Genomic DNA, 19583 nt, shown 5'->3' with positions numbered 1-19583 from the left:
CAGTACATTTGTTTATTAGTGTGCATTTGGGTAAGAGTACTCTCCTCTGCAGTGCTTTACTGCCTACCGTCGTACAGCACCAACAGAGAAGGCAGCAAAAGCATTAGAAATTTACTAACGTTTATGAAAAATAAAACAAAATAATAGGATTATGCCAATATAGCCCTAATGTTTACTCGTCAGAAGATTTTGCACCTTTTTGCTTAACGGCAAGAGACGAAACTGCATTTCAGATAATTGAATACTAGGCCTATAACTCGACTAGAGACGTTGATCCAACGAAAGGAACCTAACCAAAAACCCTAAAAGGAGTAGAAGAGTGCTAAACTTCAGTGACGCAAGTGTGCAAGTGCACACACAAAAAATTATTGTTAGTTGACAACATGAGGAGGAGGATCCAAAACTCGAAACTCCTCTACTTCTCACCAGTGAAGAATGTTCTCCAACAGAAACAGAATGGTGAGGATGAGAAGGAAAATCGAAGGGACAACAGAAAATGAAAATACATTCTCGTGTTGCACGGTTCCGATTTGATGTTACAAACTGTTAAAGATGATAGTGAATGGAAATGAGCGTTTGGCGTCATCGGCCGGGAGGCCCCTTACAGGGCAGGTCCGGGTGCCTTAGTGCAGGTCTTATTACATTCGACGCCACATTGGGCGACCTGCGCGCCAGATGCGGATGAAGTGATGATGAAGACAACACAACACCCAGGCCCTGAGCGGAGAAAATCCCCAACCCAACCGGAAATCGAACCCAGACGCCTTAAGACAGCAGTCCGTCACACTGACAATTCAACTATCGGGGCGGACAGGATGATAGTGAAGAGTCATATATCAATTCGAGGGACCCTTGTCTGGAAACGACCGAGTCGAAAGTTATAAGTGAAAATCTTTATGATACCTCTGACAGTGGAACACAATTGTACTGGTACTTTCGCTGCTAAGACCATAGGGTTGGGAACGTTCAGAGATGGTAGTACGAACCAAACAAGAAAAAAGAGTCTAGTAAACATGGACTCTAAAACGATTTCCTTAAGAACTACGAGCACTTGCTCGTCTTCCGTGAAACACATCTCGTCCACTGCAAGCTCTTTAGTTTCCATATTTTTGGAGAAGGTAGTGTGGACCAAATCAAGAAAGAAATGACTTTTAAACATGGGCTCTAAAGTGTGTACCTTAAGAGCTATGAACACTTGTTCATCTTTGCTACTGTGAAAAACATCTCTTCTACTAAAAAAGTATCCATAGCCCTTGAGGAATGCATTTTAGAACTCATGTTTACCAGATATTTTTCATGTGCTGGTCCATACTACCAACTCTGAAAGCTACCTAACCTACAATCTTAGCAACAGCATGTATTCCACTGTTAGGGCTACAACTTTCAACGCAATTGTTTCCAGACCAGTGTCCCTTACATCAAGGGATACATTTGACCTTCTCCATTATCCCTGAAGGTTTGTGACATCATCACAGAATCAGCCTATATATGCTCTTAGCTCCCTGAATAACATCCCGCAAAGAAAATAAAAATATTACATTTACCCAGGGTGTGGGTGCTATTTTGATGATGAATGGATACAATGCAGAGAGTGGTGGCATGAGGATTACAGATTATGAAGATGTAGTACATTATCCCTGAGACCATTATTGAAGAATCTCATGTGCAAACTCTTTCCTAACTAGGGCATACTCTTACCCACGTGTGCAGCTGAAGTGAGCAGTTTACACTTTTGTATTCTCATTCTTACTGAATATGTCCTACTATCAAAATTCATTTACTTTTACTATGATTGTTATATAGGTATTTAAATCATAGATTTGTTTATAAATAATTTACAATAACAGATTAAGTCAGTAGCCAGATTTTTTCCGTAGTTGCGTACTCTTACCTGAATTTCCCCTATGTGTTCCAGGTTTATTTTACAGAGAATTGGAAAATACTGTGTTTGCTCAGCTACAGTAAGTAATTTCCTGTCCCAAACACAGTTATTGAGTTGTGAGGATCTTTATGATACCATTGAACAGTCTTTTCCCCTTCCCTTCACAGCGATCTCATGATTCAGACATTTGACTGTGATGCAGGAGGAACAGGGTTCAAATCTGTCTAGATCTTCAGATAAAGATTCTCCATGCATCTTTCGCAGGAACATCAAGGTGGTTTATTTGAAAAGGTCATAGCTTCTCTCATCCCACAAGGGTGGGTTCTCCATCTCTGATGACGTCACCATTGATGGGACATTAAACCCAATACTTCCTTTCTTATGAATGTTGAGTAGTTAGTGCACTATGTTCATTAACATGAAAATCACTTGGTTATTAAAAGGTGATGGAATGCATGAACATTACTTTGAAAAGCACTGTGGTTACAGGTTGGCATACTGGCATTCATAAGTCCTTAAGATCAAATTATTACTAGTAGCACTTCTAATGTAATACTGTACACAGAGCAAAATATCTGTGGTAAGCAGCTACACAGATCCCTGGGGTACGTGCAGCCTGCATCCACAATATGTCTTCCCCAGAGCCTCACTCTTTATAACTTATATAGTTATAATATTAGCAAATGTTAATAATTTGGTAAAAAAGTTAGGTGTACACTATGCTCTCAACAACATAACTTTTTGATTATGACATTGGGGAAACTCAACTTAAAGGAAGGAAGTTTTCAGAACTGAGAGGCATGTCATAAAAGTTACATCTGTTTATAGTTCTAGAACATCTTACTGAAACATCTTTAAAATACTTGATGTTTTGACAACTGTTTCTCACTCATTACTGTCCTTTTTAATTACCAATATTTCTATTTTCTCCAAAAAGGTAGTGAAAAGCAGAATTTAAATGCCATATTTCTAATGACTGGGACTTTAAGAGTGAATTAAAGAATATTCTGTTTGACAACTCCTACTTCTCCATTGAGGAGTATCATATCTTTGATATGCATCTCTTAGGCTACTTTATATAATAATTAATATCTGCTCCTTGATTTTTTTCTAACCTTTTCTTCACTATAAGTGAACCTCTAATCCTGGGGTCCAAGTGACCTGCCCATCCTTTTTAATCTCCCCCAACCTATTTCCAGCTGTTTCCCAAGTAAGAAACTAGCAGTACTTGTTCCAAAAGTTAGATGTGTATATATTTTTATGTATCCATTGTCAGTCCTGCAATTTCCCTTAAAGGTAAGTAATTGACAGCATTTTAGTCTCAAGTTTTATAGTTTTCTCATTTTCCTTTTGATATAATTAATATTAGCATTGAAACAATAATATTTCATATTATTTAGTCAGTTCATTGTATTTCATTTAAATGAAAAGTACACTGTCGGCCTTTTGCTCTTTACACATTTCAGAGATCCATTCTGCTGGTTGAGTGAGATGTGATATATATTCTTGTACATTTTCATTACATCTGTCAAATAACTTATTTTATTGTCTTCCTCTAGTACTTGGCATGTTTCCAATTTTTTGTTCGTGTAGAAATCTTGGTGTAAATTTCCCTTCTCTTTTCTTATTGGTACAAAGATTTTTCCTAAGCTCTTTCTTCTCTTTTTCTAGCTTTTATATTTTTTTCTGATAAAACTGGAAACATGCATTCTGCATAATAAGGCTTGATGTTTGACAACTGGATTAAAAGGCTACTAAAATGCTTCAGTTCAAAGAAAATTGCAATACTTTGACACTTTTTCTGGAGGGAGCAACTGTACTTGGACAACAGTGAGGAATTGGTTTCTTGTGCTTGAAGGTGGAAAATGGATTGTAACAGCAGTGATGAAACCACACATTGATGTTAAGACAAAAATTGATGTAGATGAGAGACAAAAACACACAAATTCTAGATCACCACTTTCAGAAACCATTAGTAACAGAAATTACTTGTCATTAAGTGATATATTAACTGGGTGTTACGTTCACTGACAAAACATGGAGCCAAGTGCTTGGAGGAAAAGAAAGCTCTATTTAAACCATAGGAATAGCTTCAATCAAGACTTTAATGTCCATTGCAAGAAATATTGCAGATATCTTTACCAGATCATAAAAAAAGCTGAACCCATGCACAATGCACAAACAGTTCAAAATTCCATGAATAAACTCATAATGATTTGGAACACTTTTTAGTATGAAATGAATAAACTGGGTGAGACAACTGATACTTAACTCCATGAGAATAGTAACAACAAGACAGATGATATTACACACAAATCCTTAGCAACTAGGAAATTATCTTTTTTTTTTTTTTTTTGGCATCTAATTTTATCCTTACATACAGAAAATTTTATATATTTATTAAGTTGAGCACTAGTTGTAATTTTTTGTTAGTATTATTTACAAAAGTTTCCTGCAATCATCCTTTCTGTCTGCTTTTGTATGAACTGAATCATTCTACATTTGTAAAGGCTCTTCCTCGTGATGTAATTTACAAAACAAAATGTGTGAATGAATTAATTTAGTATCCAAAAATACAGCAGAGAACACTAAGAAACAAATTACATTAATTCAAAGCAAGACATCAGTAAACACCTCTAGTGCATTCTAATCAAAATGGCAGTTCATTTGTTGATGTTTTCCCATGGAATGCTCTCTTCCCAAGTTGGAAAGGAATTGATCTTATAATGAGAAACAAGTTGCCCAGGCAGCACTGCATAAATTGAATTATATTTACTGATGGTTGCAGAGCAGACAAAAGAAATGGAGTTAACATCTAACTTGGCTGGAGCAAGTGTGAGTACTAACCAACATGATGAATGGAAAATCATCAACATCTGTAGATGTCTTTGTCAACCTAGTTAAGGCTGTGACACTTCTTCTTCTGCCCAGGAGTTTTGAAGTAAAATAAAGTTTGTTTTACTAATGTTGGTGACCTCACACCATCACAGAATGCCTTGTACAACTATCTTATGTTTACAGCTCAGCTATGCCAAAGAGGTTTTTGTGCACTGTATATCCAGTTCTTGTAAACTGTTCATCAGAAACACTTGTAAATATTCCTAAATAATTATGATGTAGAGCTGATTTCAAATTATGTTAGTCAACACTTATGAGAATTAAAGTTAGATTAAATGTTTATAATCCTTAGATGCATGTCCAGTCAGGCTTAACTGACTCACTAAAGTTACTTTCTTTAAAGTCTCATTGAAGACACTTTATCTGTAACTAATTATTGTACATCCAACATCTTTTAGTGATGAAGCCTAACATCATTCCCAGTAACGTTATTGCTTGCCCAGATAGCACAGTAAGACGGTTTCAAACTTGTTTCCAGATGTAAAGTTCAAGTAAATAAGCTTGATCAAAGGTGGAATACTCAAGCCTGTTACTTGGATTCAAGCTTGAAACAAATATCAAAGTTGGCAGAGTTCAAGCTATATTTCAAGCTTGACTTATCAAGTTTGGCTCCAGCTGTATTTACACACATGGAATACGGCCTGGTATTTACAGATTGTTTTAAGCTACATAATTATTAATCTGGATTTATTGAACCTAATTAAATAATAAATATCAGAATGGAAATGGTGAGAAAAAAATTATCAATACATGTATGTTTAAAAAATTTTATTTTCAAAGTGTTTAAAATTGTTTTATTTTAAAATTTAATTATTCTGAAGCCCCTCCGGCCCCAGCACACAGACCAGAGCAGGATCAAATATCGCTGACTTCTGCTGGTATAATGATCCTGTAACAGGTAAAAGAAAATGTTAGCCATACCTAAACATAAAAAATGTAAAAAGTTGAAACTGATCAACCTAAATATAATTTATGCCCAAGATTAGCAAAATAACTTCAAACTCACTGATGTAGTAAGAATCATTAACTAGTATAAACGTCACTGAGTAAGCAGCTGCTTCTGGTGACTTCATTCCAAAGGGTTTTTAAAGTAATTTGAAATAACTTTTTGTTTGAAATTTTGAAAGTAAAGATGACATTTGGGTAATTTTGCGATGACTTCATGAAGAAGCCACACATCACTATTTCTAACAGTTTCAGCGCCATTTAATCTGAATTATAAAGAAACAATTACTTGAAATCATGTACACCTCATACTGTAAGCTTATAAGGAAACTACCATTTAGAAAAATGTAGATGGTTTATTCTATCCACAATTATATTTTGGTGAGTAAAACTGAATCAAAATGAAATAAAAGATGAAATCGAAATGAATTTAAGAAATTACCAGTTCAGTGGAACTGAAATGTAAAAGAACAAAAAATGTTCTCCTTGTCATATTTTAATATTGCCTTTTATTAGATTTCAGCCACATTACAAATAACAATAAAAGTAAGAAGTACCAGTAGGCCTTGCAGTATTATTTCACCTAGGGAACAACAAAATTAAGAGCAATTGAAGACCAGTCAAAGCTATGTAAATAAAAAATACTGACACTTATGTAGTGACTGGTTCTTGATGCACTTTTCCCATTCACCATGTCATTACTATTTGTATTAGCAAAGAAACTTTTCACGCTTCATGATTATTCATTCATGGTGTGACACAGATGAGTATTTACAAGTAAACAAATGTAATAGGGTGATATATATAAAAAGGCGAGATTTTAAAAAGGTAAAATAGCATTAAGTCTTAATTTATTAGTGCCACGTACTAGAGAGCTAGTTTAAAATGACCTCTTTTTGCTGAACAAATTGTAATATGAAACTTCCTGGCAGATTAAAACTGTGTGCCCGACCGAGACTCGAACTCGGGACCTTTGCCTTTCGCGGGCAAGTGCTCTACCAACTGAGCTACCGAAGCACGACTCACGTCCGGTACTCACAGCTTTACTTCTGCCAGTACCTCGTCTCCTACCTTCCAAACTTTACAGAAGCTCTCCTGCGAAACATGCAGAACTAGCACTCCTGAAAGAAAGGATATTGCGGAGACATGGCTTAGCCACAGCCTGGGGGATGTTTCCAGAATGAGATTTTCACTCTGCAGCGGAGTGTGCGCTGATATGAAACTTCCTGGCAGATTAAAACTGTGTGCCCGACCGAGACTCGAACTCGGGACCTTTGCCTTTTGCGGGCAAGTGCTCTACCAACTGAGCTACCGAAGCACGACTCACGTCCGGTACTCACAGCTTTACTTCTGCCAGTACCTCGTCTCCTACCTTCCAAACTACATTCAAATTGTAATATGTTTTCTTAGCTGGTAATCCATTTCACTTTCATCCAGGTTCAATTTTTCTACATAAAAGAATATGATATTTCTTTACGTTACGTAATAATATTTAATATTTGTAATATGAGAAAAAATGCACCATCGTACCTGTAATACACTTCTTCTAATAATCTTCTTCAGACCTGGTGTAGCAGTAAGGCAGGGGACGCCACACACTTTCCGAACTATTTTCGAGTATAAAACAAACTTCACAACAGTCAACAATCATTAATGCACGTCACAAAAATAAAATGGCCATAAACCTAGCAGTCAGTGCAACTGCAAGGCTTATAAACGCTTGTGGCGCTTCCCGTGGACGTCTATGGAAGCTATGCTGCGCGCATCTGCTGTACAGCCTCCCAGAGAAATTACAGTTTATTTCAAGCTTGGGAAAATTATTTTAATTCAAGCTAAATTTTTACAGCTTGATGTAAACTGTGTAACAGGTTGATTTTTCAATCTTGCATTTTCAACTGGACCTAAACTCGATATCCACCTTGAAATAAGCTGTGTAACAGGTTGATTTTTCAATCTTGAATTTTCAACTGAACCTAAACTCAATATCCACCTTGAAATTAGCTTGAGTGCTAGCTGGGTAAAGTATCAATGTCTGGCTAGAAATTACATTTAACATGATCCAGGAACAATGACGTGGATGTAACAGTTATCTATTCCCATCAGGATACTTGATGGGAGATCCCCTTTGCCTCTCACCATTGGTGTGTCGGGGTGCTTGATTTTAGTGAGTATCCATGGCAGGTGTGCCTGTGACTGTCACTTCACGGACATTGTACTTTATTACAATGGTTGTGGTTTGTATTCTGCCAGTAGACATGTAGCAGCCAGCATGATAGTTACAATGGTTGGATGGAAACACACTGATATCAGTCTCCCTGATGATGGGGTTCAGGGTTGGCCACCAAATCAAGCATTCCGATGCTTTGCGGACTCACCACAATCCACTTCTTAGGCAACAGAAAACTATGTTATCAGACAAATAGCTTATTTGACAAAGTACGAAGGTCTAGGCATGTTGTTTGTACTCTACAGTCACAATTGCAACAATCAGGTATGTTTGAACATCCATATCAACCATTAGAACATCAATGTTTACAAAACAAGAATCAAATGCTTTGGTCCTTGAGTACAAAAACAGGTACACTTGATATCTGTCAATTACAGCACCATCTCCCACAAATAGGAAACAATGGTTTGAGTAAAGCACATATATTTTTTGTGTAGAATCTGAATGTGCAGTAAACATTGGGGGTGGGTTCCCATTTTAAAATTCAAAGTTGACCCCACCCACAAAGGAAGGGTGACTAGCAGGTGGCCAGTTGTAGCACAGACAGCAAGCCCCTTTACTAATATTAACTTTTCACCTAGAACATTTTTTTTCATGTGATGCATCATTTTCAAGAGATTTAATTGTCTCAAGTTAAAATGAATGCCCTGTATATAGAGGTTTTAGGTGACAATCTGAGCAGCCCGCGTAGACTGTTTGCTGACTGTACTGTCACTTACCATCCGGCGAAGACATCAAAGATTAAAACCAATGGACAAGAAGTCTATAAGTTGTTAAATGTGGCAATTAACACTAAATAATATGAAATGTAAGGTCATCCACACAAGTACTAAAAGGAATCCCTTAAATTTCTGTTACATGATAAATCTACAAACCTAAAGCCTGTCAACTGAACTAAATACTCAGGAATTACAGTCATGAACAAGTTAAATTGGAACAATCACAAAGAAATTTTTGTAGGGAAGGCAAGTCAAAGACTGTGTTTTATTGACAGAAACATAGAAGATGCAACAGATATACTGAAGAGACTGCCTTCGCTACACTTGTCGGACATCTTCTGGAGTACTTCTGTTAAGTATGGGATCCTCACTAGAGAGAACTGACAGAGGACATCAAAAACATTTACAGTAGGACAATTCATTTTGTGTTACATGAAATATGGGATAGATTTTCAAGGATATGATGTGCGAGTTGGCATGGAAATCAGTAAAACAAAGATGTTGTTTGTTGTGGCAAGATGTTTTCATGAAATTTTTTCAATCACCAATTTTGTCCTCTGAATGTGAAAATCCTTTGTTCACATCCATCTACATAGTGAGAAATGATCATCATAATAAAATAAAAGAAATCAGAGCTAGTGCACAAAGATTTAAATGTTCATATTTCGTATGCTTTGTTCAGGAGTGGAAGCTAGACATTAGTCGGGAGGTGGTTCAATAAATCCTCTTCCAGATGGTTAAGTGTGAATTGCAGAGAAGTCATGCAGATGTAGATTATCAACATCTACAAAGAGTTTCTCCTCCATCAAATAACTCATAGCTTCATTATTTTCAATTATTTTGCAAATAATTATTAACAAACTCCCTTCTACTGCAACATGAATGCAACACATTTTTTTCTGAAAGCAAGTGTGCTTTATTAAATATTCTAATGCACCATATTATTCCCCACTCTTTTGGCTACAAAAACCTATTCTTCATCATAATCTCCATTCAATGCAATGGCCTTATGTCACATTACTGTGAGGGTCTTTATGCCTGCATAGTACCACTTTACTGGTTGACAGAGCCAGCGACATGCTGCAACAATAACCTGCCCTCATCATTCATGTACTGCTTCCTGTAGAGTACATCCTTCATTGAGGCAAACGGATGGAAGTTGGTAAGTGGTTGATCTGGGCTGTAAGATAGATGAGAAAAAACAGTCCAATTAAGTTTTGTGAACTCTTCTCAAGGCACAGAATAGTATGAGGCCTTATGTTGTCTTGGATTTGCAATTTTGTGGTGATAAACACAGTGAAGCCATTTCTTCAATATCCTGAAGGTAATAAAATACACTTCAGAGTTCATTATTGCACTACAAGAGAGTGCATCAAACAGAATAACCCCTTCAGAGTCCCAAAAGACCATTGCCACAATTTTACCAACTGAGGGTGTGGCTTTGAACTTTTTTTCTGAAGGAGAGGTTGTGTGGCACCACTCCATAGATTGCCATTTTGTTTCCAATTTGAATTCCGTACAAATGGACAGATGCCATTTGGAAGGCTACATGTAGTGCTGCCACCTAGCAGAACTTCATGAAACTATCGGGCTAAGGCAGGAACATTCCACGATGTCCCATAGCAAATTATGCATTTTTTCAACTGAAACTGACCGAGAAAAAGAATGTTGCATTACTTATTGAATACAACACATGTGCGCACGCGCGCGCGCGCGCACACACACACACACACACACACACACACACACACACACACACACATATTATTTTAAAAAATCTAAGGAGTAGATCTTGATATTACCTATTCAAATAATTTCTGTGGAGTAACTGTTGTACAAAATGTTTTTTTTATTTTTATTTTGTTTTTAAAGTGGTTCTCATTGTTTATCAACAACTTTAATTCTCTAGGAAGATGTTTGGGTGCATATTGTGCCTCTTTGCGTGGCACAGTCAGCCAAATCATGGATTTTGGAGAGTATTTTATTTCTACTGTTGTATTTCTGAACACTAGTGTTGTTTTAAAATTCTGCACTATGGCCCACATCATATCAATGACCATTTGTTGCCAAACTTTTTGCTATATCCCTAGCTGTATAAACAGCAATTTTCAAAATGCTGTGGACAACAAATAATTCTTTTTGAATATTTCTGTGCAGCAAATACCTCGTGTGAGTATTCTACAGATTTCTCAACAATGCAAGCAGATCAATAATATTGCTTTCTAATTCAATGTCTTGTAAACATAAGTACCCACACAAAAATATTCAGCATGGTATGTAAAGTACAATCATTCATAAAGTTCTACTGTCATTAACAGAACTACAACATACATTACAATGATCTGTACAAACAGTACTTGTGCTTTGATTAAGAAAAATTCTGTACATGAAAAAGATGGTTTTTGCATAATGTAGTACTGGCAAAAGGTTCTGTCCCCTTATGATACTAAAAAGTGCCTGATAATGTGTATGAACGTGTGTCACATAACTAATAATTCAAATGTAATTTGTAAGAACAGCATAGCAGTGCCATGAAGTGGAATAATTTGTGTGTGTGTGTGTACCATTTAAATTTATTGTCAATAGCTTATGATTAAGAATAGTTTACAATTATGAATAATGCTTTAATGAATCTTCTGAATACAACTGCATTTCAACATACAAGTTATATTCAGGTTACCTTCAATCAGCTACCACTACTTTGATGGTTTTTTTCCTCGACATTACAGAAATTTCTATCTTTCTTTTATTTTGATCTGTAAAAACTAAACAATTTTTCAGGTTTAAAAAATAATATATGTTTATTATTGAATTTCAGCAACGGCTGCTGCAGGTGTTGCACTCACCATGAGTTTCAATCCGAATGGGGTAGGCAGAGTCACTGTCAACAAGATACTTTCAACGAATTCTGAATCCACTCCTACTGCCAGTTCACAGATCGTTAAGCCAGGACAGTATCAATAAAAGTGATCTGACAGCTTCCTTTAAAAGTCAAATTAACACAATGCATTAGAAGTGAAATAAGTTGATAATTAATACAAGGAAAGTAAGCAAGAGAATATGAGAAGTTATAGTCACAACTGAATATTTTTAATGTTCTTTTTTTGTAAAACCAGAGTGTGCTCCTGTATATTTGTACCATAATGCTTGTCAGGAACTGTGGATTTGATATAAAATGTAAAAGCTTCTTTATATTAGCATTTGCTGTGTTAAAAGAGTACATAATAAACATATGTACATACACTATAAAAATCAACAAAGTTCCAGTGTCCAAATATATGTTAGCATTTTCATAAGACAGTTAATATTTCTGAAAAATTGTTGGAATGTGTACCAAACAGCAGAAATGTAAATTGACTAGATATTAATGCTTTTGTGTAAAAAGAACAAAAAAAAGAAGAGTTAAACATGTTTCTGCCAATTCATACATGTCTAAAATGAACACAATGTGTCAGAAAATAATCAGAAATATTTATAGATCGACAGGAGTAGCCCTCAATTTACCATGACTCCATGGAAACTACTTGTGAAGATTTATCCATCCTCTGTGTGTTTTCCACAAAATCTGCATGCTCATCATTTCTGCCAGACACAAAATCACAAGGATTACTTTTGTAAATGGGTTCTTCTTATTCATGTATCTAAAACAATTTTTAAGCAAATCCATGCTTACATTCAGCTGTACTGTTGGTAAAAAGAGCCTATTGACCTGGACTGGAAAAGTTTTTGAGTGAAAGCTGATAATAACATCCAGTACTTGTCTTTTTAGAGATAAAATTTATTGTTGAAGTTATTTTAATTTAGATTCACTTTTAGTTGATATATAGTTTAAGTAAATTTTACACCTCTTCAAAGATTGTCGTCCTCATAGATGTTGGTATTCAGTTCACAAATCATTCCAGGATGTTTGTCAGTAAGAAAATGCAAATAAATCTCTTGTATCATTAGTGACTAATTCGTAGAAGTTTTGATTAATTCCTCTTCACACACACGCACACACACACACACACACACACACACACACACACATGTGCACACATGCACACAAGTATATTACAGAGTAATGATTTTTAGAATATTATGCAAAACACTACATAAATATGAAAATAACACATGAAGATGACTGATTGTATTATCTTCAGTATGATGTTTATGTTCCACTGAACTGCATTTGATAATGACTCTACCATATCATAGGTTCAGAATTCACAAATAACAATAAATCACACATGATGACATTGTTTCACACAGAAATTAGGATGAAACTGGAGATATCTCAGTTAATTTATTATTAAAAAAGCTAATGCATGGTAGCAAATGAGTCAAAATAAAACAGAACATAAAAATGAGAATACAACCAGTGATGTGCCATTACAGAATCAAAATAATCACCGTGCACTAAAATTTAAGCAATGGGTAGGAAATCTGGAATTAAATGACCTCGTAAAAATCAGAATTAGCATGCAAGATAGAGACTCAGTACTCTCATGACATATTTTTATGTTTTTTCTAACTTGTTTGAGGTGGCCCACCATGATTTTGTCTTCTGAGTCAGTCTTTTTATCTCAGAGTTGCATATATACAAACTCTCCACACCTCTTTGTTCTATATATTTTAACCTCTGTCTTACCCTGCCATTTTTGTCTTATGTAGCTCCTTTTAGTTGCATGTAAGTTGTTCTCTAATGTCTTAAAGCATTCACAGTCATCCTATTTGTACTTCCTGTTTTTTTTCATGTATTATTCTCCTTGTCAATTCTCCAGGACTCTTCCTCAGCTCTTATCAGTCCACTTAATTTTCAGCTTCCTCCTTTAACAGCGCATCACAAATATTTCTGTTATTTTCTTTCCATTTCTCTCACAATTCATGATTCATGTCCATAAAATAGTGTACTCCAGAGCTTCATTCTTAGAAATTTCTTTCTAACATTATGGGCTGACATCAATAGACTTCTTTCAGTGAGGATGCTCTCTCTATCTTTGGCAGTCTGCTTCTTACATCCTCCTCACTTCATCCAACTTATCTCACTTCCAAGGTTGCTGCATATCTTCCTTCATGCACTACATTATTCTACATCTTAAATTTTCTCACTTTTTGATATCTTAACTGATCTGCCACATATACCTATTCCAGTTTCTATTAACATTTTCTTAACTCTGAAGTGGGCACACCATTTTTTGTAACACGAGCAGGTGTGTGGTGCACTTTGTGAATGTGTAAAGAATAGCTGTGTCTGTGTCACCCAGGTAAATATGTATGAGCAAAATCATAGTTTTTAACTTCATTTAATTAACCAATAACAAAATAAACTTACATTACATGAGCTAAATCACTGGTTAATTAATGTTAAAATGAACTTTCATTACATCCCTCTGATGCTGTACAAGTTTTACCCCACAGTAAGAAAGCATTAAACAGTGCATTTGCATCAGATCAAAGCCAAGCAGTTATCTGACCACTAATTATGTCATACACAACTGCTTCATTGTGGGCTGTTTATTTTATATTATTACTGCTCACTTGGATGTATGACAGCACAACTTAGCATGTGTTAGCTGAAGCAGTAATGAAGGAATAGTAAGGACTCACAGTTGTAAAGCAACAATAGAATGGAACAACAATGTAATTTGTGGCTGGCACACTTTACACACAGGTGTGCCTGCTCATGGTTTAAGGCAAGTAGGGAAACAGTAACAGTTTTTGATGTTTGTATTTCCATAAAATGAGATGATTTTGAGCTGAACAACAACAAAAATACACAGCACAAAACACATCAACAGTATGTTAGCTGACATTCTCCATATTTTGCTGGTCCAATGGACAATATCCATAATGCACAGGGTATATTTTTTGACAAGTTTATTTAAAGTACTTCTTAATCACTGTTCATCTAGCTACTACCCACGAGTATTTAGAATATATTGCTTTGTTTTTGTTATGCTTCATACAAAAAAAATTAAATTTTTACTATATCACCCATTACGACTTCCACAGATTTTTTGCAAATATTAAAAGTAAATAAAATCATCCCTATGATATAGTATGTATTATGCAAGTCTGGTGTAGAACTGTCAAATATAAATACAGTGCTGTGGCTGAATATGAATTCATTTGAGAGATTTATTGAAATAGTGGAAATTATGTATTTTGATTTAAACTGACACAAAGGACTAGCTTCATGAACTAGCATTTTTTATTTATCCTTCACCACACAGTTCATATTTCTTTGTACATTATAATTAACATGTTTTACTGTATGTATTTATAAAGCTTTAGAGGAAAAAAGTGAATTATCTACTTTTAACATATTTTTTGTTTGCAGCATGTAATTTACAACCGTTTAAACTGGTGAATAATTTCTAATGATGAAGATTCACATTCCAGTCTAATTTACAAGGGCAATACACAACATGCATCTATTGATCACAAACGTGATGTGCTACTAAAATTCCATATGACTTCATATCCAAAAAAATGTTCTCCATTAATTTCTTCACTTTTAGTATAACCAAACTCATTATCTGTTCAGAAAAAGTGACAGCACCAGTTGCACTTTTGTTTTTAATTTAGGTACCACAACTGGTTTTGGACCCCAAGTTGTTCAGTGTACTCTCAGGATGTCTGACATGTCACCACTGGATAATGATCTTGGGCAACAAAACTGGTCACTGTGTTCAAATTAAAAATAAGAGTGGATTCGGTGCTATAATATTTTTTGCAAACCAATACTACTGTTGTGGAACTCGCATTGCCATGCTCTATACACCAGGCAAGAAATGAACAATGATCTGTTGAGACTCTGAAATCACACCCATGACATTTTTTACAATGATACTTTTTTTATCTAGTTAGGTACACTTACCAGTATCTACAATTAAAAAGTATTGATTTCTTACACATTTTTACTCTTCTGCATGTGATCAAGTACACATGTACAATCCATTTATGCACTCCCATGAGTAAAATTATAGAGATTTATTATAAGTTAGCTCATAACTCAATCATAGGTCTTCCTTCATTCCCTTTGGAGAAATGTTTTATTTCTATTTGCAATAATTTCATGTGCACTCACAAAAATAAGAAGTCATATTCCTGCCCTCTCTGCTCTATGCAGCACGTGAAAAACATAACTATCTATAAACTTTTTCTGTTGCCACCTGCTCCATAATGTGAAGATGGTAGTCTACACCAGTCTGCATGGTTATCTGGAAACTCCAGTGTTCATTTAAACTTTCAAATTATTTCAGCTGATTTGCATCCTAAGAGCATCACATCAAACAATGAAATTTTACATTTACACTAATCTTTAGTTTCTAGTTTTGAGGAAAGAAGTGTATTTATTTTTCTGCTTTTTCATTTTTTTCTTTTTGTCTACTTTTGCTGATTTCTAGGCACTATTCTGAATATCTCATCTTTCTCCTGACAGAGAGCGAAGTACCAAAATGGGTATGGTAATGCAATGGACTTGCATTCAGGACAAATGAGGTTCAAAGTACACACCCATTATCCTGAGTTAGGCTTTCTTTAGTTTCCATAAACTGATTTGAAGTAATTGCCTATATGGTTCCTCTGGAAGTGACATGGCCAATTTCCTTCCCCATCCTTTTCCTGCCAGACTTTCTGTTCAGTCTCAAATGATCTCATTATGAATGTGCTACAAAAACCTCAATTTCCTTTCTTTGCATCTATGTTTCATTTATATTCATATTCTCATTTCTGTCAGATTTACCTGATATTTCAGTTTATTTCTGAAGCACAATTTTACTTTCACCTTCTGTTTACCTGCTTCAGTGACATTAGGTTAAAAGGTAATATTGTTTGTGTCCTTTGAACACATTTTTCTTTCTCATTGTCATATATTTACAAATATTTTTCTTTGTTAACATGAACGTATCAGAAATGGACTTTTAGTTTGGTGGTAGTCTTATTTTGGCTACCAACTATAATAAATATGGTCAGTTGAAATATTTTAGTCACTTTGTTTCTTGCATATCCAAAGTTTCTTTGATTCAATCTTATTGTGATGTTTAAACAAAGAAGTTACTGATTTTTTTCTTTAACATATAATATTATTGTCACCTCAAAAGTAACATAACTCATCAAAAATAGAAAAACAGTTTTTTTTTTTCAGTTGAGCATTAAAGACAATCTTTTACAGTGTCCATTTTATCCCATTTTACCATAGTTTTTCTTCTGTTGTCGTTTCAGTCATATGGTATGATTGTCATAAATTATTCAACCATTATTAACTGAAATACACACAAATACTGTATTTCATTTACTGAAAAAGCACTGGATAGGCATGAAAAAGTTATGGGACCAAATATTGTTCTAAAGCTAAAGAATTAAATATTTAACAATGTGTAATGGCAATTCAAACTATTTCACAAATGGTATTGTGTCCAAAATCTCTGAAATAGAGTAAAAACTACAGAACCAAACACATAAAAAACAATGTTTTAATATTTATTATCATTTTGTGGTCTTCACTGTAGTGATTAATGTTTCTATGTACTTTATCCAAAAACCATGTAAAAAGCTAATGTTCACAGACTTTATAACTTTATAATTTCTAATATAATGATATTGAGAAAATGACTGCAATTATAATACAAGCTTACTTCTAAGAAATCTATGTCCTTAGCTGCAAAAATCCACTTTCTGCTAACGTTTTGTTACAATCACACACAGAAACTAAGCCATTAAAGTCATGAGAAGAAATGAAATCACTGTCTTGAGGGCATGAAGATAAGCAATACACTGAAAGAAAATGAAAAAAATAATTAAAAGTGTGAAGTGACATTGTCAAACAATAATTTTTTATTGTGCCATCATGATCCGTGTTTACAGTTATTATAACAGCAATTTATTGCTATGGTTATGGCAATTCCAGGATGAAAATAGCAACATTGATCCAATTTTTGTTATACTATTTTTTACGTATTTCTTAGCAATAAATAATACAGCCTTCAATATCCATTTTGAAACTGTAGAATTTACTGTAGATATTAATAATCTGGTGCCCTTTCCTTAGCTCAAAGAGAAAATTTTGCATTTAGTCAGCCTATAAAACATTTGATTTTCTGATTGTTTTCACCCTAATCCAGTATTACATACCATGAAAGCGAAATTTTTAAATGTATTTGTGATCCAATTATACAGTGTTTTCAGTTCTGTAATTTCAGATGATTGAATTATAATGAAGATCAATGGCATTATTCTAATTACTAAAATAACATGCAGTGGCAGAGCAGACAATAAATATCAGATGGTATTTATACAAGCTTCTGGAAACTTGATTTGTTTCCCAAAGAGAAGATGGCACAGCAAGAAGATAGGTAAAAGTACACAGAGAAAGAAAATTCATATTATAGTGGGTCAAAAGAGATAAAAGATTTGAAATAAAAAAGTTGAGTATTCTCTGACCTTGACTGTTATATTGCTCTTGACCTGTTACTCTGAGAACGTTATCATACTCTGTAGAATGTAGACTGTTACTCTTTGTTGATTATGCCATTCTGTGTCTGATACTGCTACATGTTATTTTGGAAGAAAGGTGTGCTGTAGTCATCGTATACACAGTAGAACTGAAATTCTTAACTACCATTTCATGCAACTTGAGAAAAGCAGTTATGTTTTGTAGAGTACATAATTTCACCTAAAGTATGAAAGAATATGTTGTTATTATTCATAGTGCCATAGAATAAATGGGTGCTAATTTTTTATGTATATGGCACACGTCAGTTTTATGTATTGTGTTTACAAACACCTTGAATGTTTTCTCGAAAAAAAATTTTGTGGCACATTATTTCCAGCACATTGTAAATGTTTGTTACTCTTACAACACCATTTAAATATTCACATGACTGTTTATCACATTTGTTCAATGCTCAAAATAAATTATGCCTAATATTGTTCTACATATATCACCAGTAACATCAGTTTCACACAATTTGTATACACTACATTTTTAAGGATGTCTTGTGAATGATCATGCTTTACTTCTCATGTCTAATCCCATCTTCATGCTTCTCACATATTTAATACAATTTATGAAAGAGACAAAGAATCATTTCTTACAAGAACTTTCAGAAAACAATTAATAACTGTTAGATCTGTCAGATGTTTGTGGACTCATGTCTCTGTGTGCAAAGTTAGAAAAAGATAAATGTTTATTTAAAAGATATTTGCTCAGAGCACAATTTTAATTATTTGCAGAATTGTTATAGTTTTTGTAAATATTTGTCAAATTTCTTGTTTTATATTAAAGAAAACCTGTTTTTGCTTTTTTGCTGGTGAATTACTGTTCTGAAAAGATCAAATGTGAAAATAAAATATTTTTTCAGCTGAAGATAATTATCATTATACACTAAAAATGCATTTTCTGCATTACAATGCTTGCAAATCATCTTTCAGATTTTTACTTGGTACTGCAAAAAGAAGAATATCAAGGTAACAAACAAACATAATAGCATTAAAGCAAAGAGACTAGTTAATACTGTGTATCATCGACAGCAGAAGAAATGAAGGAAACTAACCCCAATGTCAATCATTCGTTCAACATAAAATTAATGTAACATATTGCACAGATGATGGGAAACATAAAATTAAGTGATTAAAGTGAAGTTATAGATATATCACCACAAGAGATTATATACTGATGATTTACTGTGACAAACAGTCACAAGCAATGAATAAAAGAGTAAAATATCATTATTTATGTCACCAACACATGCAACATTCATTTTGTGGTGTAACAAAAATTCAAATGAGATATCCATTTGTCAATATGGAAGGCATCATATTGATGAAATGCGAGGAGTCAGCATTTTACCAACTTTCCCATGTTATCACATTAGCCATTATGTTTCAGACATGTAATAAGCAAGTAATACACAAAACCAATTCAAGC

General features: G+C 34.4%; 1 protein-coding gene and 1 non-coding gene across 2 annotated transcripts in view; one reads left to right on the top strand and one right to left on the bottom strand.

The window, feature by feature from the left end:
• The window catches only part of LOC124595754 (potassium voltage-gated channel protein Shaw-like), a 408834-nt gene extending 397233 nt beyond the window's left edge, over window positions 1–11601 (top strand). The window contains exon 6 of the mRNA XM_047134633.1: window positions 11490–11601. The gene's annotated coding sequence lies outside the window, so the exon portion shown is untranslated. The remainder of the gene's footprint in view (window positions 1–11489) is intronic.
• Window positions 6970–7044, bottom strand: Trnal-caa. The gene has a single exon. It is a non-coding gene; the product is annotated as a tRNA-Leu (tRNA).
• Window positions 11602–19583: the final 7982 nt, after the last annotated feature.

This window comes from Schistocerca americana, chromosome 2, assembly GCF_021461395.2.
Source record: "Schistocerca americana isolate TAMUIC-IGC-003095 chromosome 2, iqSchAmer2.1, whole genome shotgun sequence".
NCBI lineage: Eukaryota > Metazoa > Arthropoda > Insecta > Orthoptera > Acrididae > Schistocerca > Schistocerca americana.
The sequence above is the reverse complement of the archived record's forward strand: the minus strand, read 5'-3'. Positions and strand labels throughout refer to the sequence as shown.